The sequence below is a fragment of the Elephas maximus genome, chromosome 10 (assembly GCF_024166365.1).
Source record: "Elephas maximus indicus isolate mEleMax1 chromosome 10, mEleMax1 primary haplotype, whole genome shotgun sequence".
NCBI lineage: Eukaryota > Metazoa > Chordata > Mammalia > Proboscidea > Elephantidae > Elephas > Elephas maximus.
Genome location: NC_064828.1, coordinates 84,220,918 through 84,244,879, shown reverse-complemented (window position 1 = coordinate 84,244,879; position 23,962 = coordinate 84,220,918). Strand labels below are relative to the sequence as shown.

General features: G+C 38.9%; 1 protein-coding gene across 16 annotated transcripts in view; it reads right to left on the bottom strand.

The window, feature by feature from the left end:
• SIPA1L1 (signal induced proliferation associated 1 like 1) overlaps nucleotides 1-23,962 on the bottom strand; it is a 412,099-nt gene that overhangs the window by 258,294 nt on the left and 129,843 nt on the right. For 14 of the 16 annotated variants that reach the window (XM_049898770.1, XM_049898772.1, XM_049898754.1 and 11 more), the window contains one exon: nucleotides 19,601-19,671. The gene's annotated coding sequence lies outside the window, so the exon portion shown is untranslated. Of the gene's footprint in view, nucleotides 1-19,600; nucleotides 19,672-23,744; nucleotides 23,794-23,962 lie in introns of all 16 variants that reach the window. The other 2 variants (XM_049898759.1, XM_049898755.1) reach the window with 1 other exon arrangement.

The following is a 23,962-nucleotide window of genomic DNA, read 5'->3' as shown; positions in this document are numbered from 1 at the left end:
ATGGTGCTGGCATAACTGGATATCCATTTGCAAAAAAATGAAACAGGACCCATACCTCACACCATGCACAAAAACTAACTCCAAGTGGATCAAAGACCTAAACATAAAGACTAAAACGATAAAGATCATGGAAGAAAAAATTGGGACAACCCTAGGAGCCCTAATACAAGGTATAAACAGAATACAAAACATTACCAAAAATGATGAAGAGAAACCCGATAACTGGGAGCTCCTAAAAATCAAACACCTATGCTCATCTAAAGACTTCACCAAAAGAGTAAAAAGACCACCTACAGATTGGGAAAGAATTTTCAGCTATGACATCTCCGACCAGCGCCTGATCTCTAAAATCTACATGATTCTGTCAAAACTCAACCACAAAAAGACAAACAACCCAATCAAGAAGTGGGCAAAGGATATGAACACACATTTCTCTAAAGAAGATATTCAGGCAGCCAACAGATACATGAGAAAATGCTCTCGATCATTAGCCATTAGAGAAATGCAAATTAAAACTACGATGAGATTCCATCTCACACCAGCAAGGCTGGCATTAATCCAAAAAACACAAAATAATAAATGTTGGAGAGGCTGCGGAGAGATTGGAACTCTCATACACTGCTGGTGGGAATGTAAAATGGTACAACCACTTTGGAAATCTATCTGGCGTTATCTTAAACAGTTAGAAATAGAACTACCATACAACCCAGAAATCCCACTCCTCGGAATATACCCTAGAGATACAAGAGCCTTCATACAAACAGATATATGCACACCCATGTTTATTGCAGCTCTGTTTACAATAGCAAAAAGTTGGAAGCAACCAAGGTGTCCATCAACGGATGAATGGGTAAATAAATTGTGGTATATTCACACAATGGAATACTACGCATCGATAAAGAACAGTGACGAATCTCTGAAACATTTCATAACATGGAGGAACCTGGAAGGCATTATGCTGAGCGAAATGAGTCAGAGGCAAAAGGACAAATACTGTATAAGACCACTATTATAAGATCTTGAGAAATAGTAAACCTGAGAAGAACACATACTTTTGTGGTTACGAGGGGGGGAGGGAGGGAGGGTGGGAGAGGGTTTTTTTATTGATTAATCAGTAGATAAGAACTGCTTTAGGTGAAGGGAAAGACAACACTCAATACATGGAAGGTCAGCTCAATTGGACTGGACCAAAAGCAAAGAAGTTTCCGGGATAAAATGAATGCTTCAAAGCTCAGCGGAGCAAGCGCGGGGGTCTGGGGAACATGGTTTGCGGGGACTTCTAAGTCAATTGGCAAAATAATTCTATTATGAAATCATTCTGCATCCCACTTTGAAATGTGGCGTCTGGGGTCTTAAATGCTAACAAGCAGCCATCTAAGATGCAGCAATTGGTCTCAACCCACCTGGAGCAAAGGAAAATGAAGAACACCAAGCCCACATGACAACTAAGAGCCCAAGAGACAGAAAGGGCCACATGAACCAGAGACCTACATCATCCTGAGACCAGAAGAACTAGTTGGTGCCCGGCCACAATCGATGACTGCCCTGACAGGGAGCTCAGCAGAGGACCCCTGAGGGAGCAGGAGAGCAGTGGGATGCAGACCCCAAATTCTCATAAGAAGACCAAACTTAATGGTCTGACTGAGACTGGAGGAATCCCGGCGGTCATGCTCTCCAGACCTTCTGTTGACACAGGACAGGAACCATCCCTGAAGACAACTCATCAGACATGAAAGGGACTGGTCAGCGGGTGGGAGAGAGACGCTGATGAAGAGTGAGCTAATTATATCAGGTGTACACTTGAGATTGTGTTGGCAACTCTTGTCTGGAGGGGGGATGGGAGGATAGAGAGAGAGGGAAGCCGGCAAAATTGTCAAGAAAGGAGAGACTGAAAGGGCTGACTCAAGACGGGGAGAGTAAGTGGGAGTAGGGAGTGAGATGTATGTAAACTTATATGTGACAGACTGATTGGATTTGTAAACGTTCACTTGAAGCTTAATAAAAGTTATTATAAAAAAAATAAAAAATAAAAAAAAAAAATTAAAGGTACACCTACTATATAATCCAGCCATTCCACTCCTAGGTATTTACCCAAGAGACAGGAATGTGTATGTCCATACAAAAGACTGGTACACAAATATTCATAGTAGCTTTATTTGAAATACCTAAAAAGTAGAAACCCAAATGTACTCTAAGAAATGAATGCATAAATAAACTGTGATATATCCATACAGTGAGACTCTACTAAGCAATTAAGAGGAAAGAACTATTGATACCCACAACCACTTGGATGAATCTCAAAGGCTTTACCTTGAGTGAAAAAGGCAGTCTCAAAAGGTTACATACTGTGTGCTTCCACTGTTATGACGAACTCACAAAGTCAAAACTATATGGATAGAAAATAGACGGGTGGTTGCCAAGAGTTAGGGGATGGGGAGAGGATGCAGTATAAAGGAATTTGGGGAGGGGGGAAAAGCAATGCTTGTGGTGGTACCTACACAAACCTACACAAATGTTAAAACTCATACAACTGTACACCAAGGAAAAAAAGGCAATTTTACTTCAATTTATTTAGAAAGAAAAAAACAACACAAAAATATGTCAAATTCACAGTAACCTTCTGCATAACTAAATTACGTAAATACGAAACAGAACACTGCAGCAGAAATGGGTTCCATTAAAGATAATGGAACAGTGCAGTATTAAACATTATTTTAACCAAGTTTTTTTTATAAATATTTTAAAACAGACATCATGAAATGGTTTCTTTCCAAAGTTCACCTGCTAAATGTGACTGTTTAATAGCAAGAATGTCAATACTCAACAGAGGCCAACAGTTCTATTCATTTTGGCACCTGGCCTTTGAGATGTTGATGTTACAAAGCAGAAGGATCTTCAGGAAAACAGCTGCATGAACTCGGAGTCTGGCAAAGTTTGTCTACTACAATCCGGTCACATCTCTATCCTCATGAGGTTTCACACACCGCCCCCTTCCCACTTCCCGCACAGAAAGAATCCAATGCATATACAGTTTGTTTTAAAACTTGAAGAGTATGTATACAAAAGGAAAAGGTCAAGGAAAGCAGCTTCATTGAGAACGCCTGCACTGTGTCATCCCTACCACCACACGCTGCTGGTGCCTCCGCAGTGTGCCAGAAACTGGACCCTAATTTTTACAATCTTCTCATTCGCACTGATGTTCTACTCAACAATGAGAGAAGACAAACAGTCGCTCTCCATCACTGTTAAACTGAAAAAAATCAGACCCATGTTTAAAATGCTATGATAACATCATTGCCCAAGACATGTCTGCTCTCTCTGTCAAAATACTGTTAAGTCTTCCACTTCCCCTGAAGCATTTTCACGGAGTCATTTCTACCTCTTTGCAAAGAAAAACAGTATAGCCACCACTAAAAGGATGAAAGAGACACCAGCCTCATCCCACTTATATGCTCTTTTCCTTTTTCAAGTCTGCCCTGCATGGCTTAGGACTGGTCACTGAACTGCCAAAAATAATTGCAAAACATGTCACTTTAAAAAGATCTAAAACATATTTTTTTTATTTTAATGGCAATGCTATGGATAGTTTTATTCTTTCTGTTTTTACCAATTTTCTGAAGGCTCCCAATACTTAATCAAGACAATGAAAGAATTTCCTTTCTCCTACTCCTGAAAGAAAAGTTTGAAAACTAGAAGGGAGAAACTGGCATCCAGCTAGGTGAGGCCCTTACCGTCCAGCTTACACATACTGTTTAAGTTTCCTCAGACACCTATAAATCAACACGTTATGGTAAAAGCCAGCTGCTAGACACTGAGTCTATTACGCAGTAGTAAGTCACTCGTAATAAAACTTTGTTTTTCCTTTAAGATCATCTTTTCTTCAATCATTCAGTACGCTCTTTTAAAATATGTAATTTTCAGTAATATACACTATATCCCCAGGCAAATTTATCAAAGAAAGAAAATTACGTCAACAGAAATTCTAAAGCTGACCACATATATATACATTACAAAGAACCATAAAGACATGAAACTTTTCTTAGATTCTTTTGTCTCAAAAGCTGACATAATTTGCTAAAAATTATGACTGTATTATGTTTGCATTTTTAATATCTTGGGATAATTATCTTTTAAAGTTGAAATTCATGTAATATAAAAGGAATCATTTTGGACTGTCCAATTCAGCGGCACTTAGTGCATTCACAATGTTGTATCGTCGCCACTGCCAACTCGTTCCAAACCTGTCCGCAAATAGCACCACACACATACAGATAAGCATTTAATAAGCCTGCTCTGATTATAATATTTCAAAGCCTAAAGTACATGCCACATCATCCTTTAGAGAGTGATGCTTCTTGGTGTTCTTTCAGACATGTACTTAAAAAGAATCACCTGGCTGAACATAACTGAAGCTTGACTCATGCATACAAGGAATGCTGCCCCTTTTTGCTAGATGTCAAAAGTTAAGGTGATGCCATGTGTCGCCACCATAGCACTGCCTAGGATGCTATCGTTTCTATTATTCTTAGTGGCCAGCAAAGACATTCTGTATCCAAAGTAAAATCTATACACAAAATTTCACACTTACAAAATAAAAAGGTTTAAAAAAAATTCTCATTCCTGTTACATGACTTAGACCCTCAAATGTAAGGTCCCCCCGCCCCCCCTCCCCCGCCAGGCTAGAATACATTAGCAATGCCTAGCAAGGCCCTAGCGGTGCAGTAGTTAAGAGTTCAGCTGCTAAGCCAAAGGTTGGCAGTTCAAATCCACCAGCTGCTCCTTGGAAACCCTATGGGGCAGTTCTAAGTTCTACTCTGTCCTATAGGTTCGCTATGAGTCGGAATCAACTCAACGGCAACAGGTTTGGTTGGTATTTTACTGGCAAAAATGCAAGTTAGAAATCAGGACTATGAGTGAAACTACAAACAGCCAAATGAAAAAAGGAAACACCTAGGTGCTATGATGAGAAGCCTGGTGAAACCTAGACAGGGGAGGAAATCCTACAGTTCATGGGTACTGACAGAAGGGAATGATCAGGGTGGTGAAAGGGAGAGAAGTCCTCGACTGTACAGTTATGCAGTTGGGCAGAGGTTACTCCACAAATACCTTACAACTCAAAATCCTCATTCTATAATTTTAGCGCATGCTATAATTTTAAACTGTGAGCTCCTTGACAGCTTTGCTTTCTCATTACCCTAGCACAGTGCTAAACCAAACAAAATCAAACAGTGCCGTCGAGTCGATTCCAACTCATAGCAACACTATAGGACAGAGAAGAACTGCCCCACAGAGTTTCCAAGGACCACCTGACAGATTCGAGCTGCCGACCCTTCGGTTAAGTGCTAACAGATACAAAATAAATGGCTGCTGAATAGAATGAATAAAAAGAGAAAGTGAACTACATGAAAAGGGCTACAACTCCCTGCGAACAGTACAAATTTGCCGATCCCCTGTAACACTCAGCACATGCCCATTGGAGGATTCTTGTAACTAGTTAATGATTCCAAAAAGAAAGACAGAATTTTCTCAGGCAAAACTACTTTTCAGCTAACTTCATAATGGGTAATAGCTTGCAGTGGGAGAAGTCTCAGCTCTACCAAGTTTTTAGGAATCATTTGTATTATCAATACTACCTTCAACCCATGATTCTTGCAGGAATCTTTTTAAACCATGTCTCAATTTTGTGGCCTTTTTTTTTTTTTTTAAACTAATCTGTAAGTCTACAGGGTATACTCAGCCTGCCACCATAGGCTGAAAGCGGACAAGGATATGTGGGTCCCCCGCACCCTCTGGTTATAGACGTTTCAGACAGTTCCCAATGTAGCTTGTGTTCCAAATGGGACACATGGCATGCAACACAGAATCCAAGCAAGGGCCACGGTATCAGTGTTCTTAGAAAAGCTTAATAGGAGCGCTAATGGTTTCCTTCTGCACTCCAACACATGCACCCATTTTGGGAAAACAGGGCCCTGGGTTCCTTCTGATAACATTTCTGCTCCCAAAGTATCTTTTTCTCCTATCCCATTGACCACATCCCTCCATTCCTTAAGATTTTAAAATTACCATTACTCAAAATAGCAAGCCCAGAATTTTCTTCCTATATCAAAGAGAGACTTATATCTCGTCCTGTTTAATAACCTACTTTCTATCCAAAAGTAGTCTGCCAGTTCAGGGTGCTACGGATTGAATTATTTCCCCCAAAAAGATATGTTCAATTCCTAACTCTAATGCTTGTGAATGTGACCCTGTTTGGAAATAAGCGTTTTTCTTTTGTTGCATTTATTAGGTCACAGAGGAGTAGGGGGGGTCCTAAACCTAATCCCTTCTGAGTAATGTCTTATTAAGGAGAGTAGAGACACAGAGTCACATACAGGAGGAAGACCGCAAGTAAGGATCTGTCTACAAGCCAAGGAATGCCAAGAAGTGTCCAGGAGCTGCCAGAAGCTAGACCAGATAAGGAAGGACTTTTCCCTAGAGCCAAGAGAGACAGAGCATAGCCTGTTGATACCCTGAATTCAGACTTTTAGCCTCCAGAAGTGCAAGAAGATAAATTTCTATTCTTTAAAGCCACCCACTTTGTGGTATTTTGTTATGGCCATCCTAGGAAACTAAGACAAGGGCTTTTAAGAAAGATTCTCACTACCTGTTCTTTCAACATCTAGTTTTATTGAGGTAAAGACTGGAAAGCACTACTAGAAGCAGAAAGACCAGTGGATTTAGAATCTGAAAATCTGCATTAGAATTCTGCCATTATCAACTACACAGCTTGTGGGGGCATGGGGGGAGTATTCTTTCTGAGATTCTGTTTCTTCATTTCTAAAATGAGAAAAATTCTATTTTGTTTAAGTTTGTTATTGTAAAGGTTAACAACTATTATAAATAAAAAATTAGAAATGAAGTTAATTTTCTTTCTATATTTATATATAATAATATTTCTTAATTATATGTTATAATAATCTATTATTACACAGGAAGTTATATATATATTTAAGTAAAGTTAATTTTATTTAAATATTTTATTATAACTAATAGCTTTAACCTAAAAACCTACTGCTGTGGTATTATAAACATTAAAAGTAACTTCTACCGTTTTCATTCACGTTCTCCCAGTAAGTGATTCTATGAAGCACTAACCCTTAACAGAAACCAAAAGTCCCCTTTTTACACTTTCAAGTTACCCATTACAAGAATACTATTTGATTTAAGTAGAAAAATAGAACATCTTAGAAAAGTATACAAATTCAAAAGTCATTCACAATCCTACAACAGAGAGAGAAACCATATTAAAATTATGGTGTATTTTTAAAAAGTGAGGACATCCTATATAAAATGTTTTTTGTCTTTCTCTAATACTATACTGTACACATTCCTCCACGCCATTAGGCTTCAAAACTATGATGTTTGATCACTGTATCACTGTTCTCTATACGTGTATATCACAATTCAACCATTTTCAGCACTGTTTGACATGTAAGATCCACTCAAATTTTATGCTACAGGCATCCCTGGACATATATTTTTCTGAATGTTTAAAAATTATTTCCATAGAATAGAATCCTAGAAGTGGTATATCAGGATATAAACACTTTGCCAGCTCTTGGCATATACTATAAAACTGCTTTTTATAAAGTTTGTACAGTAGAAACCCACTTAACCAAGGTAATAGAACCATAATTGCCTTAGACATTGAAAAGGTGAGTTTCAGCAGACAACCATAAACACTGACACATACACAGAAATTTTATTTGGAATTAACATAAAGCAGATTCACTTAGCAATTTTCTGATGCAGGTCAAGATCTCTTCTCAGAACAATCAGTCTCCACACTGACTGTTAGGCTAGTCATTCTTGCACAAACCACACCCAAAAAAGCATCATACACAACTTCCAATTTCCCTTTTTTTTTTTTTAAATAATTTCTATTGTGCTTTAAGTGAAAGTTTACAAATCAGGTCAGTCTCTCACACAAAAACCCATATACAGCTTGCTACACACTCCCAATTACTCTCCCCCTAATGAGACAGCCCGCTATCCCCCTCCACTCTCTCTTTTCGTGTCCATTTCGCCAGCTTCTAACCCCCTCCACCCTCTCATCTCCCCTCCAGGCAGGAGATGCCAACATAGTCTCAAGTGTCCACCTGATCCAAGAAGCTCACTCCTCACCAGCATCCCTCTCCAACCCATTGTCCAGTCCAATCCATGTCTGAAGAGTTGGCTTTGGGAATGATTCCTGTCCTGGACCAACAGAAGGTCTGGGGGCCATGACTACTGGGGTCCCTATAGTCTCAGTCAGACCATTAAGTCTGGTCTTATGAGAACTTGGGGTCTGCATCCCACTGCTCTCCTGCTCCCTTGGGGGTTCTCTGTTGTGTTCCCTGTCAGGGCAGTCATCAGTTGTAGCTGGGCACCATCTAGTTCTTCTGGCCTCAGGATGATGTAGTTGCTGGTTCATGTGGCCCTTTATGTCTCTTGGGCTCATAATCGCCTTGTGTCCTTGGTGTTCTTCATTCTCCTTTGATCCAGGTGGGTTGAGACCAACTGATGCATCTTAGACGGCTGCTTGCTAGCGTTTAAGACCCCAGACGCCACTCTTCAAAGTGGGATGCAGAATGTCTTCTTAATAGATTTTATTATGCCAATTGACTTACATGTCCCCTGAAACCATGGTCCCCAGACCCCTGCCCCTGCTATGCTGGCCTTCGAAGCATTCAGTTTATTCAGGAAACTGCTTTTGGTTTAAGTCCAGTTGTACTGACCTCCCCTCTATTGTATGCTAAAGTAGTTCTTAATTAGTGAATGCCCCTCTCCCACCCTCCCTCCCTCCCCCTTCTTGTAACCACGGAAGAATGTTTTCTTCTCAGTTTAAACTATTTCTCAAGTTCTTATAATAGTGGTCTTATATTTGTCCTTTTGCAACTGACTAATTTCAATCAGCATAATGCCTTCCAGATTCCTCCATGTTATGAAATGTTTCACAGATTCATCACTGTTCTTTATCGATGTGTAGTGTTCCATTGTGTGAATATACCATAATTTACTTATCCATTCATCCGTTGATGGGCACGTTAGCTGCTTCCACGTTTTTGCTATTGTAAATAGTGCTGCAATGAACATGGGTGTGCATCTATCTGTTCATGTAAAGGCTCTTATTTCTCTAGGATATATTCCAAGGAGTGGGACTGCTGGATCGTATGGTAGTTCTAGTTCTAGTTTTTTAATGAAGTGCCAAATCAATTTCCAAAGTGGTTGTACCATTTGACATTCCCACCAGCAGTACAGAAGTATTCCAATCTCTCCACAGCCTCTCCAACATTTCTTGTTTTGTGTTTTTTGGATTAATGCCAGCCTTGCTGTAGTGAGACAGAATCTCATTGTCCTTTTGATTTGCATTTCTCTAATGGCTAATGATTGTGAGCATTTCCTCATGTATCTGTTAGCTACCTGAATATCTTCTTTAGTGAAGTGTCTGTTCATATATTTTGCCCATTTTTTAATTGGATTATTTGTCTTTTTGCAGTTGAGTTTTTGCAGTATCATGTAGATTTTACAGATCAGGCACTGATTGGAAATATCATAGCTAAAAACTTTTTCCCAGTCTGTAGATAATCTTTTTAGTCTTTTGGTGAAGTCTTTGGATGAGCATAGGTGTTTGATTTTTAGGAGCTCCAATTATCTAGTTTTTCTTCTACATTCTTTATAATCTTTCATATACTGTTTATGCCATGTATTAGGGCTCCTAACGTTGTCCCTGTTTTTTCTTCCATGATCTTTATCATTTCAGATTTTATATTTAGGTCTTTGATCCATTTTGAGTTAGTTTTTGTGCATGGAGTGAGGTATGGGTCTTGTTTCATTTTTTTGCAGATGGTAATCCAGTTTTGCCAGCACCATTTGTTAAAAAGACTGTCTTTTCCCCCATTGAACTGTGTTGGGGCCTTTGTCAAATATCGGCTGCTCATATGTGGATGGATTTATGTCTGGATTCTCAATTCCGTTCCATTGGTCCGTGTATCTGCTGTTGTACCAGTACCAGGCTGTTTTGACTACTGTGGCGATATAACAGGTTCTAAAATCAGGTAAAGTAAGGCCTCCCACTTTGTTCTTCTTTTTCAGTAATGCCTTATTTATCCGGGGCCTCTTTCCCTTCCATATGAAATTGGTGATTTATTTCTCCATTTCATTAAAGGATGTCCTTGGGATTTGGATCGGAATTGCATTAAATATATAGATCGCTTTTGGTAGAATAGGCATTTTTATAATGTAAAGTCTTCCTATCCACAAGCAAGGTACGTTCTTCCATTTATGTAAGTCTCTTTTGGTTTCTTGCAGAAGTGTACTGTAGTTTTCTTTCTATAAGTCTTTTACATCTCTGGTAAGATTTATTCCTAAGTATCTTATCTTCTTGGGAGTTACTGTAAATGGCATTGATTTGGAGATTTCCTCTTCAATGTTCTTTTTGTTGGTGTAGAGGAATCCAACTGATTTTTGTATGTTTATCTTGTATCCCAATACTCTGCTGAACTCTTCTATTAGTTTCAGTAGTTTTCTGGAGGATTCCTTAGGGTTTTCTGTGTATAAGATCATGTCATCTGCAAATAGAGATACTTTGACTTCTTCCTTGCCAATCTGGATGCCCTTTATTTCTTTATCTAGCCTAATTGCTCTGGCTAGCACCCCCAGCACAATGCTGAATAAGAGTGGTGATAAAGGGCATCCTTGTCTGGTTCCTGATCTCAACGGGAATGTTTTCAGGCTCTCTCCATTTAGGGTGATGTTGGCTGTTGACTTTGTATAAATGCCCTTTATTATGTTGAGAAATTTTCCTTCTATTACTATTTTGCTGAGAGTTTTTATCATGAATGAGTGTTGAACTTTGTCAAATGCCTTTTCTGTATCAATTGATAAAATCATGTCATTCTTATCTTTTGTTTTATTTATGTGGTGGATTACATTAATTGTTTTTCTAATGTTGAACCATCCCTGCATACCTGGTATGAACCCCACTTAGTCATGGTGAATTATTTCAATTTCCCTTTTTTATTAGAGGGGAGTACAAACTTATTAAAGGCTCTTGAGAAGCAATCTGAGAATCCTTACAGAAATTATTTCCCCCAATCTTTTATAGCTGTTATGACCATACCTAATTTAACAGCAAATTTTTTGAAGGCTTGCCTTTGGAGGCTGTCTTAGTTATTTAGTGTTGCTATAACTTTTTTTTTTTTTATATAACAGATACCACAAGTGGATGGCAATAAGAAACAAATTTATTTTCTCACAGCTTAGGAGGCTAGAAGTCCTAATTCAGAGTGCTGGCTCTAGGAGAAGGCTTTCTCTCTCTGTTGGGTCGGGAGGAAGGTCCTTGTCTCTTCAGCTTCTGTTGGTTGGTTCCCTGAGATCTCCATGTGGTTTTGCATGTGTCTTCCCCCATCTCTGCTTCTTTCCCTTACTTGTTTAATCTCTTTTACATCACAAAAGAGATTGATTTAAGACATGCCCTACACTAATCCTGTCTCATTAACATAGCAAAGACAACCTATTCCCAAATGGGATTATAATCACAGGCAGAGGTTGGAATTTATAACACTTATTTTTGTGGGACACAATTCAATCCATAACAGAGGCTTTCCAAAGTATTTACTTATTTTTGTAAAAAAAAAAAAAAAAAACTCATGTTTAATCAGAGTGCATAAAATTTAAATTATGTAATTACAACAAGAACACGCTTTGCTATAAACAAAACCAACTAATGATCAATATTCAACCCAACCAACTGACCCAGAGGATGTGAGGGTGCATAGAGAGAGTGGCTGCCTGACTGCAAATGTCCAGGGTCACGGGCATCCGTGTGCTTCACAAGAGGAGAAAGTGAGTAAAGTGGAGGTCAGTGAAGAGGGCTCTCAGCACCTTTCGAGTATTGAGTATTATTGCTTTAAAAGACATTTATTAACCCTTAATAATTGTAACAAAAGCCAAACCAAACCCATTGCCACTGAGTTGATTCCAACCCTACAGGAAAGAACAGAGCTGCCCCATAGGGTTTCCAAGGCTGTAAACTGTTACAGAAGCAGACTGCCACATCTTTCTCCCAGGGAGCAGCTGGTAGGTTTGAACCACCGGCCTTCCAGTTAGCAGCCAAATGTTTAACCACTGCGCCACTGAGGCTTCTGAACAGTAACAAGCACAGTATAAACTTAAACTGACATAAAGCAGTCTATGAACTTAAAGGAAGAGCAGGGCCCACATTAGTGTTTTGCTGAAAAGAAGCCAAGGACTACCAACCAAGATCTCTATCCTCTTTTCTTTCTACCTCCAACCTCACTGTGCAAACTGTTACTGCATTTGGCTGCTAACTGAAAGGGCGGAGGCTCGGAGTCCATCCAAGTCACACTGGAAGAAAGGTCTGGTGATCTGCTTCCAAACACCAGCTATCGAAAACCCTGTGGATCACGGTTCCACTCTGACACACACAGGGTCACCATGAGTTGGAATCAACTCAACAGCAACTGGTTTTATCCAGCCTCTAAATGTTGGACCCAGAGCTTGGTCCGCAGCCCTGCTCTTTTCTATCCATTGTCAGCTGGTCTCATCCAGTCCCATAGTTCCAAATACCAACTATATATCAAAGACTCTCAAATTTAAAACTCTAGACAATCTCTCTCTCAAGCAAGTCACCACCATCACCATCCACAGAGCCACTGAGGCCAAAAGGCTAAGGAGTCCTTGATTTTTCTCATTCATAATTCCATATTCAACCCAACAGTAATCCCTGCCAGCCACACCTCCCTCCCTCTCTCTCTCTCTCTTTTTTTTTTTTTTGTTTATTCCCTGTCTCTTCTCCTTAAAACGTAAGCATCTACAGGGCAGGGACCTTATCTTGTCCATGGCAGTATCTCCAATCTCCCTCCCGTTTGGCCCCTCACGTTTTTACTTCACTGCATAGTCTGCAAGAGCTTTCATGTAGATTTAAGAATAACAACTAAGCCCTGAGAATAACAACTAAGCACTAAGGTCAAACCTAGGGAAGCCAGGGCTCAGTTTGGCTGGTTGGGGAAGGTATCTTAAAGGTGAGACTCAGTGGACGCTGTGGGATGGTGGTGCAAGGTCAAGAGAGGGACATGGGTGTTCCAGAATCAACACATGCTAGAAAGGCTTGGAAATGAGAACAGACCTGGGAAGTCAGAGAACTCTGGGTTTGAGCACTTAGCTTCTACAGAGGAGTAACAAGAGCTACAGATGAAAACAGGGGAGGATCCACAGTGTGCTGAGGTTAAATAAAAACAGGGGGGCTTACACTGCCCTCATCTAAAATAAATGGCTAGCCCTGCAAGAGGACAATGAACTTAATGAGTTTTCTTTGGTGTCTGGTTCTCATGGACACAAAGAAGAGACTCTTCCACTGAGAGAATTTTATACTTTCTATTCCCCAAGACAAAATTCACCTTTTATACTTTTTCATCCCCTCTGCTTTTACTGCAAGATTCGTTATCTTTTCACTTAAAATTCTCTGCCATCGAGTCGATTTTTACTCATAGCAACCCTACAGGACAGAGTAGAACTGCCCCACTGGGTTTCCAAGGCTGTAAATCGTTATGTAAGCAGGCTGCCCCATCTTTCTCCCACAGAGCAGCCGGTGGGTTCCAAACACCTACCTTTCAGTTAGCAGCTGAATGCTTTAACCACTGCACCAACAGGGCTCCTTTCTTTTCACCTACACATGGCTACATAACATTTTCATTTGTATACATCTCCATCTGCTAATGTTTCCTTAGTGAGAATACCACTTTAAACCTATTTAAACATGGTTCAAGCTTTCAAATGAGGGATCATGCCTTTTATTTCTTTTGTATGCCCCAGAGAACCAAAACAATAGTTACTACAAAAGTCACACTACAAATATCTACTGGCAGGCCAGGAAATCATATTTTAAAAGAACCGGAACTGATTATAAGAGAAGGCCCTGTAACTCGCACACCTACCTGTCTCAGCCTTTATAATCTTGCTCATTCATCTTTACTACGTGCCAGGCACTATTCTAAGCGTTAACTTATATGAACCTCATAACAAATCCTATAAGGTACATACTATTAACATTATTATTACCATTTTACAAAGAAGGAAATTAAAGCACAGAGATGTTACATAACTTGCCCAAGGTCACAAAGCTGGTAAGCGATAGAGGCAAAATTTGAACCCAGGGAGTCTGGTTCCAGAGTTAAGCACTAAACCTCTACGCATGACACTGTTTTTCAAAATAACACATCATACTTGAAAACACAATGGCAAAATTCTGCTTCTTTCGTTTTTAAGCTATGGAGCAATCATGCACTTTTTTGAAAATGTGACACAATGCAAACCACAATTACTTTCTTTTTAAAATTTTACTGGGGTAAAATAATACATAACAAAAAGTTTGCCATTCTAACCACTCTCAAGAGTGCAATTCGGAGTTATTAATCACATTCACCATAATGTGCTACCATCACCACTATCCACGTCCAGAAGTTTTTAATAGCCCTAAACGCGCAATTACTTTTTAAAATAACACAAAGATTTCAATATAGCTCTAAATAATGCATTTAAATTTGGGCTTTGTGCACTGTTTTACTAGGAAGTGCATCTGCTCTTGGCACTAAACACGACAGAATTAGCTTTTTTATGACAACACAATAAGCACGTCAGCACCATCATCTGATCACGTAAACAGTGAATGATCAATGCTTCCTCGTAGAGAAATTTCTTTCTAAACATGTTACTGTATAAATAAAAAAAATTTATATAGCCAAGTAAATATTGCTTGATTCAAATAATCTGATATCTATAAAAAACAAGACAGCTCCTGACCTATAAATAACAGTCAACACTCGGACAATGCAACCTCCAATGGTACATTTGTAAAAACCCACACACACAGCATCGACTCAAAGACTCCGCCACTGACAACCGGCAGTAATTAATGCTGACATAAGTCTGGTCCCTGAAATGGTAATGAAGGGAACTGCTGGTTTCACAGGGCAATTCAAGGTGTTGTTCCAAGCAGTTAGGAAAACTTTCTTCTCTAGAAATGTTCTCAAGCTCTGTTAGGGGGCAAAGCTATTTTACCCTCAAATCATTACACACTACACATATTAACTGATTTACAGATCAAAATCACTCACATCATGACTTATTTCAATTAAAATAGAGGAGAACTAATATGAAAGAGAAAACTGTTACCAAAATATAGTGAAAGAACAGATAACTAAGGCCATTAAATTTGGTTCTTGTGCATAAGATATAATAGTTCGTAAATGCTAACCCGTCAACATGCTTGAAACTATAAACATCCATTTTAATCCATCTTGATCAGAAATAGTGGCAAACACTGGGCATTTAGTTTATAATGCACATAAAATCTCAACTTTAGAAACAATTTTTAGGTTAAAAAATAAGTGTAATATAACCCTGCTAAGAGGTTTTTTTTTAAGAGGATACATTTCAAACACAGTGAATTTTATTACCGTTGCTTTCAACATGGTTCTATTAATGCTGTTGTTTATCTATACAAATAAAGAGCAGCCTGGGAACTGTCCTAGTTTCTTCAGGAGTTATCAACTAAAGCTAATGTTTCCTTAGTGAGAATACCACTTTAAAAGGGTAACACGGACCTGGCCAGTTTTCTCTGCTATTTACACAGACACAAGCACAATTTGCAGCATGGACAACGCCAGCTTTGAGATGGAATTTGAGTAGCCTCAAGTGAGTCTCTCAGTAGGCCTCATTGGGTTTGTTCATTTGCTCAGCCAAAGAAGAAAGAAGGGGCAGCCTTTCCCCCAATAAATGGCAGGTTAAAAAGGAGTTTAACCATAAATTCTAACAATGGCAGCCCAATAGCAAAGTGAAGCTCCTTCTGGGAGTAACATTGGCTTCTTTCTGTCGTGCTCCTCTTTGAATATCCCTACACTACAGTGTCTTGGATATACTTCCATTCAGCATATGCCAAACCCCTCCACTTCCCTGAAAGTGCTCAATGCATATCTCAGAACTGACTGGGTTACCAGCAGACTGGAGTATTATCTATTTCAACCCCAACACTTGTAAGACCTTATGAGAAGCCACATTCAGAAGACTTACTAGAGAACTGTGGTCCTCCCCCATATCACCCCCAAGTGTGTGACTGTGAAAACACTTCTTAACCTCTCCTTTAAAATGGGATTGTTGTGAGAAACAATGCTTGCAGCAGGTTAATACCCAAAATACATACCATCAACTATTGTTTAGACTTCTCTTTAGCCTCAGATATTGATACTGGTCATGTACGTTACCGCAGTATCAGGGGGCTGATCCCAAATGCTAGGAATAAGGAATAACCCTGGTGGAACTAAAAACTGATAGCTATGTTGAGCCCCATAATATATTTAGCAAAAACAATTAATTAGGCCAGGTTAACATAGCTGAATCAATTTCATTCTTTCACTTCAACTTCTTATTGCAATACGATTAAGTCTCTTAACTCAAACAGGCAAATCTCACCAGGCCAGCTTCCTAGAACATTTGTACAGAAACAAAACATCTCTATCTGATAAAGTACATGTATACTAAGGCTGCAGTCTGGTTCTGCAGTTAATACCACTGGTTTTATTATAAGAATGGACCCAGTTACCAAAAATGCATTCATTTGTTAACGACAATATTTTTATTACAATCATAGAAGTATGTCTCAAAAATGTGCTGACCAAAACACTATAGACAGGTATGACCTATCATATATATCTTCATCATGATCTTCCCTCAACAGGTCCTAAAATTCTAAATCAAAGGCACTATTACATATAATGTCTAGAACTGAACAATCACAAATTCTCAGACTGCCAAAATCCTTGTTTATAACATGGAGGTAATCGCTCTCTTAAAGGAGTGTGTGTTGATAATACAGCATGTGAAAAAATTAATTCAAGATGGATCACAGACCTAAAAATAAAAGCTAAGCCATGAACCTTTCAGAAGAAAACAGGAGAATATTTTCAGGATCAGGGGAGTAGGTAACAGTTACTTAAGACACAGAAAGTAATACCTATAAAAGAAAAAATTGGAAAATTAGATGTCATCATATTAAAAACTTCTGCTCATCAAATGACACTGCAGACCTAAACTCGGCAATAAAATGTTCACTGCAGCTTGTTGACAATAGCCCGCTTTGAAGGGGATAGGTCGATAAAGGAAAAAGAAATGCTGGTAATTTCCCTCCTGTGAAGAATTCAGAGTTGTAGCTAGAGGAGAATATATCCCCTAGAAGACTACTTGAGGGGAAAGACAGAAGATAAAAATTAGATAGATGCCAGAATAATGCGAACCATTGAAAAAAATGTACACAATGTCAGTTAGTCTCCATTTAAAAGCAATCTGGATTTAAGATAGCACTTTTGGTATCCTATTAAGTTGGCTTCAAAAAGCTTCTGGCTAAATTTAATGTTGGAAACAATAATTCTCATTTAGGCTTATTCAAGTTCTCCGATCAAGAAACATAAGGTTTTGATGGAAAATACATTTTACTTATAAAACTGGATTTGTATCATAACACATTTTAGACATTCTGTTTTGTCTAAAATTAAACTTTAACTCTTCTACAATAATAGACTAACTCAATAAGGATTCTAACAAAGAAATACAAAATGGCACAGAGTTGCCAATAACTACTGAGGTTTTTCAGCCATAATTCCTAAGCTGTGATTTTATATAATTATACATTTGGTTCTGTCTAGACATGTTATTCAGTTGGATTCATAAAGCATACCACCCACCCCACAAGTGTTGGCAGACCAATATATAATAAACAGTTATCCACTGTAGTATTAAAGAATGTGAAATTGATAGGGTTATGTCTTCAATATATAGATGTTAACTATTTTTAACAGTAAGATTTTTTTCATATTTAAGTTTTTCAAATGCAAATCTAAACATACGATGAATGACCATCAGTTAATGTGTAGCTGTACTCTCTTAAGATTCTTTGCTTGTTGACAGTAAGTGTAAAAGTGTTGCTTTGTTGCTATTCATGCACTGTGATCTTGCAGTTGTACCACACCAACTTCAGATGCTGTCTTTCACAAATTCGTAAAAGAAACATTCAAACTACAGGGTTCTGCCCCAGAGAAAATCTGTTTAAACTGAACTGCCATTTAGAAAAAGACCAAACCAAACCCAGTGCCGTCAAGTCGATTCTGACTCATAGAGACCCTGTAGGACAGAGTAGAACTGCCCCATAGAGTTTCCAAGGAGCGCCTGGCAGATTTGAACTGCCGACCCTTTGCTTAGAAGCTGTAGAGCTTAATCGCTACACCACCAGGGTTTTCCTAGAAAAAGACACCACATGGGAAAGCAAAACAATTTACTCCCCCTCCTCCTTTGTTAAGCTGTTTAAAACAATTCTAGGTGCCGTTAAAACAACAGTAAATGAAAAGTTTTCACCTGAGTACCTGTTAAACCACAGAGAAAAGATTAAGGACAACCAATAACATGTTATTTTTAGCAAAAACAAGAATGCATCCTACTACCATAATCCAGATGAGGAGAGGCATAAATACATGGAAAAACAGGAGAGAACAATTTAGCATAATGGCTGAGGCATCAAAGTCAAACAGGTGTGGGTTCAAATCATCATTCAGTCACTTAAGAGCTGTGTGACTGTGGAGAAACCATTTAGCCTTAGTAGCTGTTGTTGGTTGCCATCAAGGAGATTCCAGTGCACAGAGACCCCCATGTTTGCAGAGTAGAACTGCTCTATAGGGTATTCACTGGTGGTGTAGTGGTTAAGTGCTACAACTGCTAACCAAGAGGCTGGCAATTCAAATCCGCCAGGTGCTCCTTGGAAACTATGGGGCAGTTCTACTCTGTCCTATACGGTCACTATGAGTCGGAATCGACGTGACGGCAGTGGATTTTATAGGGTATTCAAGACTGTGGCCTTTTGGAAGCAGATCGCCAGGCCTGTCTTCTAAGGCACCTCTGAGTGGGTTTGAACCATCAACCTGTCAGCTAGTAGTCAAGTACTTAACCATTTCTACCATCCAGGGACTCCCTAGCCTTAGCAGTAACACAAGGATATCCATCAACATCTCACAGGATTACAATGAAGATTAAATGAAATAATGGACGCAAAAATCTTTGGCAATGTAGCCAGACACAAATTAAATCCCCAATAATGGTGATTACTACTACTACTATTGTTACAATTAACTTAAATTTCTCTCTGTAAGGATTTGGAATTACCAAAAGGCCATACCCTAAGAGAAACAAATTTAATCACAAAGCCACACCAATCAAAGAGTTCTGGTTTAGGATTTTTGTCTCATGATCACAACAGCACTGTTAAAAAAAAAAAAAAAAATTAGACTTTTCAATTTTAAAAAAGCAATAAAAGCAGTGGCAGTAAGGCATTCTTCTTTTCCTTGGGTACAAATAATTTAAGAAAAGAAATAAGAAAAAAAAAAAAAGTCATTTGGAATCAACCATTATAGGCAATCACTCACTTGATCAAACCATGGCACGCATGCCATCATAGCCAAAGATACCATTAAACAATTTCCAAGTAAAATTACAAAATGCAAACTTAAGCTTCTCTTACCTGTAAACCAACGGGGTACAATTACACCGGAGTAATTTTCTGAGACAAGCTGCAACTATCCAAACAGGAACCTGTGCAAGACAAAAATGTCCCATTCAATCCAGTTTGCACATTCACTCAGAAATAGTCTATCCAGTTCTTACTCTGTGCCAGGTCCTATCAAATAAGAAAAAGGTCACCAGGGCAATCCTGCAGGGAGAAGAGCACCCACGGAGGTAGGAAGATGTGACATGGAATGGCCTGTCTCCCACAACACATGCTTCTGAACATCCAGAATAAAAGGGCAGTAACTAGAGATGACACCAAGTAGACAAGGCCCAAGCTAAGACGGCCCGTCTAATGTGTGTTTTGTGTGATCTTCACCTTGAAAGCTGTGGTTTTAACAACACACATAATGTTGTTGTTGATGGCAATTTTTCAAATAACAGAAGGATAAAAAGATTTTTTTTTTTTTTTTTTGTGGTAACACCTTGCTTTACTAACAAAAACAGATAAAAGAAATTTTTACTGAACGAGAGATTCCTCATCCTCTCAGCAATTTTTTTGTGTGGCATCAGTACTTCATATATACTGAATACCAAGGCTAGCCACTTTGTATTGCCTCATTTAATCATCCATTACACTACTTAATTACCACACCCACTCTGAGATTATCGCCATTTTCTGCCCAGGATTGAGGCTAAAAGAGGTTAAAGTTACTTGCCAGGGGTCACACAGTAAGTTGTAAAACGTTAAAAAAAAAAAAATTCATTTGCTACAATACAGTGCTCAAAAATATTTACTTAACGACAGAAAAGGTAGGAGGAAAGAAGCTGCCACTTCTGTTCTGCCACCAACTCAAAACATGCTGCTTTTGAGCAAAACAATTAACTACCCAAAGTCTCAGATTTCTCTTACTTTCCAAAGTCACATGAGATTACAGCTATGATCACACCCAGTAGTGAGTCAATACTCTGTATACACATATACCTGACTTACTGTGGATAGTCTGTATTTTTTAAAAAATGCAATAGGAATCATCATATTCAATCATGGGCCATTCATATTTGGGAAACAGTGCATATAATATATAAACATCCTTCAAGACAGTCAGAAATGTAACAGAGATCTAAAAGATCCAGAAAGGGGGCAACTCATGAAAAGTACGGGATCACTTCTTCACGGTGATAAATGCAGGTAAGAATCTCCTGTATTGAAAGGTAAAAACAGAAAAGAGATTCATTGAAATTTTTTTTGAAATCGTAAGAGTTACAGAAAGGGTAAACACTAATATTCACTAAGTTCTACAACAAGAAATTTAAGAAGCTGAACTTCCTGAAGTTATAGCAAATCAAATAAATAAAAAGTCAAGAGCATAAAACCTCACAAAGTTAGATCCCTTAAGGCAATCAGAAAACATTAGAATTACGGCCTTTCGCATTTTACTGTAGGGTTTTGGTTTGTTCTCTTTTTCCCCCAAGCCCATTAAAATAACTATCCCAGTTAAACAAGTATTACCTAGTAAAAAAAAAAAAAAGTAAAAGTCTGTTTTAAAGAAAGAGGAAATAAATAGATATGTCACATCTTGAAAGCCTTCTGCAGGGTGAGCCAAATGCCAAACACAGCAGGCAGTAACCAAAAAAATGAGGCATGGAGGAAGCGGAAGGGCTTTAGATTCAGTAGTTAGGGACAGTCTTTTTTCCTCACTGTGTAGTAAAAGAGTGGCACAAAAGAGAAAAGGACACTGTAAGTCACAAAAGGAGCCTGCATTTTATTTTCAGGGCCTAGGGAAGCCCCTGGAAAGTTTTAAACTAAAAACACGATCTGACTTATTAGGTTTTTAGACTATCACTCCAGTTGCTTTATTCTTAGGTAGAGTATAGGGCTGCAAGAGAGACAGCATGAGGTACTGAAGTCACCTAGGTGAAAAATGCAGCAGCTTGGGCTAGGATAGAGGCAGTAGAAATGAAGAAAAGGGGCAATTACATTAAGACAATTCACATGTTTTGGAGGCAAAATCTATAGGATCTGCTGACAGACTGGATGAGGGATAGGAAGAGAGAATCAAAGACTACTCCTAGGCTTTTAGCTTGGTCCAAGTAGGTAGACGGGGGTGCTGAACACTGAGATAAGATACAAGAAAGAAAAACAGGGACAGGGAGACAGATAAGGTGCATGTACTCAGGTGTGCACGAATACCTGCGCTGTCAGGGTTAAGAATGAAGTGAAAAAATCCTTTCAAACATGTTAATTTTGAGATTCTAGGGGATCTCAAAGGAATCCAAGAAGAGATATGGAGTAGAAATGAGTCCAGAGCTCAAGAGATCTCACATATAAAGCTGAGGAAGTGGATGAGATGACCTAAGGAGATGTGCAGACAAAGAAGAGGCACAATATTTAGAACCAGGTAGAAGGAACGCCGGCAAGAGATGGAGACAAGACACTGGAAACCTACGGAGAGCTGGTGTAGCAGAAGGCAAGTGACTACTGTGACCATGGCTGCTTCTCAAGTGCACAGGGACTTCTAGGTGAGTGAGCTTCTCCTTAAATTCTATCTACAGAACTCATTTATTTGATTAGCGCAGAGTTCTTGAGAGTTATAAGAAGATGAACTCAGGAGGGCCTTTGCTCCCAACCATATACCAATTTCAAGTGTCCATATTCTATCCATCCTTCAAGGACAGTTCCGAGGCCACCATCTCCAGAGGGCATTTCTTGGTAAGCGTTAGAGGACTGAAAGTCTCTCATCGCCGTGAATTCCCAGGGCACTTTGCCTGCACCTACCTCCTGCCACTTTCCCTTTCTATCTTGTACTAAGGTTATCTTCCTATACATCTTAGATCTCTGTAACCCTGAGGTACCTTGAAGTGCAGGCCAGTGTCTGATTCATGTAGGACTGAGCAGTGTAGGAGTTTTAGGGCTCAAGATACGCATTAATGAATACATTTTTTTTTTTTTAAAGGCTGAAGGTGGGCCATTAGTTTCTCTAACTTCATCATTACTGCTGCTGCTATTTTATTTACTGATACATGCATCTTTAAGCAGCATGCATGCTTTAAACCTTTGCATATTAAGAGAAAAAATAAATCTAGGATATCCCTCTCCATATGAATTCTCTGTTTGTCCTTCATCTGGAATTCAACAACTACTACCCCATTTTTATATAGTACTGGTGGCTCCCAGGACATCTACAGCATAGACAGAAAAAAAAAAAAAAATTTGAGACAGACGGTTATTTAATTTGAATCAAAGGTTCAAAATACTATAATTTTTCATCAGAATAACCATAAAATCAGAGTTTAGGAATTCTCACCTTCTAACCGCTTCGCCACCAGGGTTTCCCCTATATATATTCTTAATACGTATAGGGGAAACCCTGGTGGCGAAGCGGTTAAGTGCTACGGCTGCTAACCAAAGGGTCGGCAGTTTGAATCCTCCAGGTGCTCCTGGGAAACTCTACAGGGCAGTTCTACTCTGTCCTATAGGGTCGCTATGAGTCAGAATCGACTCGACGGCACTGGGTTTGGTTTTGTTTTGGTATACATGTAGGGTCGCTATGAGTCAGAATCGACTCTACAGCACGGGATTTGGGTTTTTTTTTTTTGTTTGTTTATACTTAATAATTATGTGACCTCAATTAACCTCTTTCAGCCTCAATTTCAATTATGAAAATCCAGTAATATGGTATGTACTCTTCAGTTCAGCTTCTTTTGCTCAATATTTTGTTTCTGAAACCTCCTTATGCTCTTGTATATATCAGGGCTCCCACTCTCCACCTGAGTATTTCACCCTCTGAATATACCACAACTTATCTGCCCTACAATTGAATATTTGGCTTTTTTGTTTTTGTTTGCAGTTTTTGGACATTACAGTGAATGCTTTTGTGATCATTCTTGCACTTGTCTTTTGGGGCACATATGCATACATTTCTGTTGGATATGTATTTAAGAATAGCATGCATGACAGAATTATATGTGTTTGTTCAGCTTTAGTAGACACTGCAAAACCTTTTCCTAAAGTAGCTGCACCAAAATACACTCTTACTAACAGCATGTGAGAGTTTAGCATTGCCTATCTCACAGTACTGCTGAGGATTACAAAAACACATGTGTCAATGCCTAGTACAAAGCCTGGGTATACAAGTCTTACACAGTATCTATATTACCTCAAGATGGCAGAACAAAGTTCTCCTACGAAGTCTTCTGATTCATGACCTATAATTAGATAATTCAAGGATCTCTTAGCTTCATTTTATGATCAGAGAAACCAAAACCAAACCCACTGCTATCAAGTCAATTCCGACTCATAGCAACCCCACAGAGTTTCCAAAGGTGTAAATCTCTACACAAGCAGATTGCCACATTTTTCTCCCATGGAGCCGCT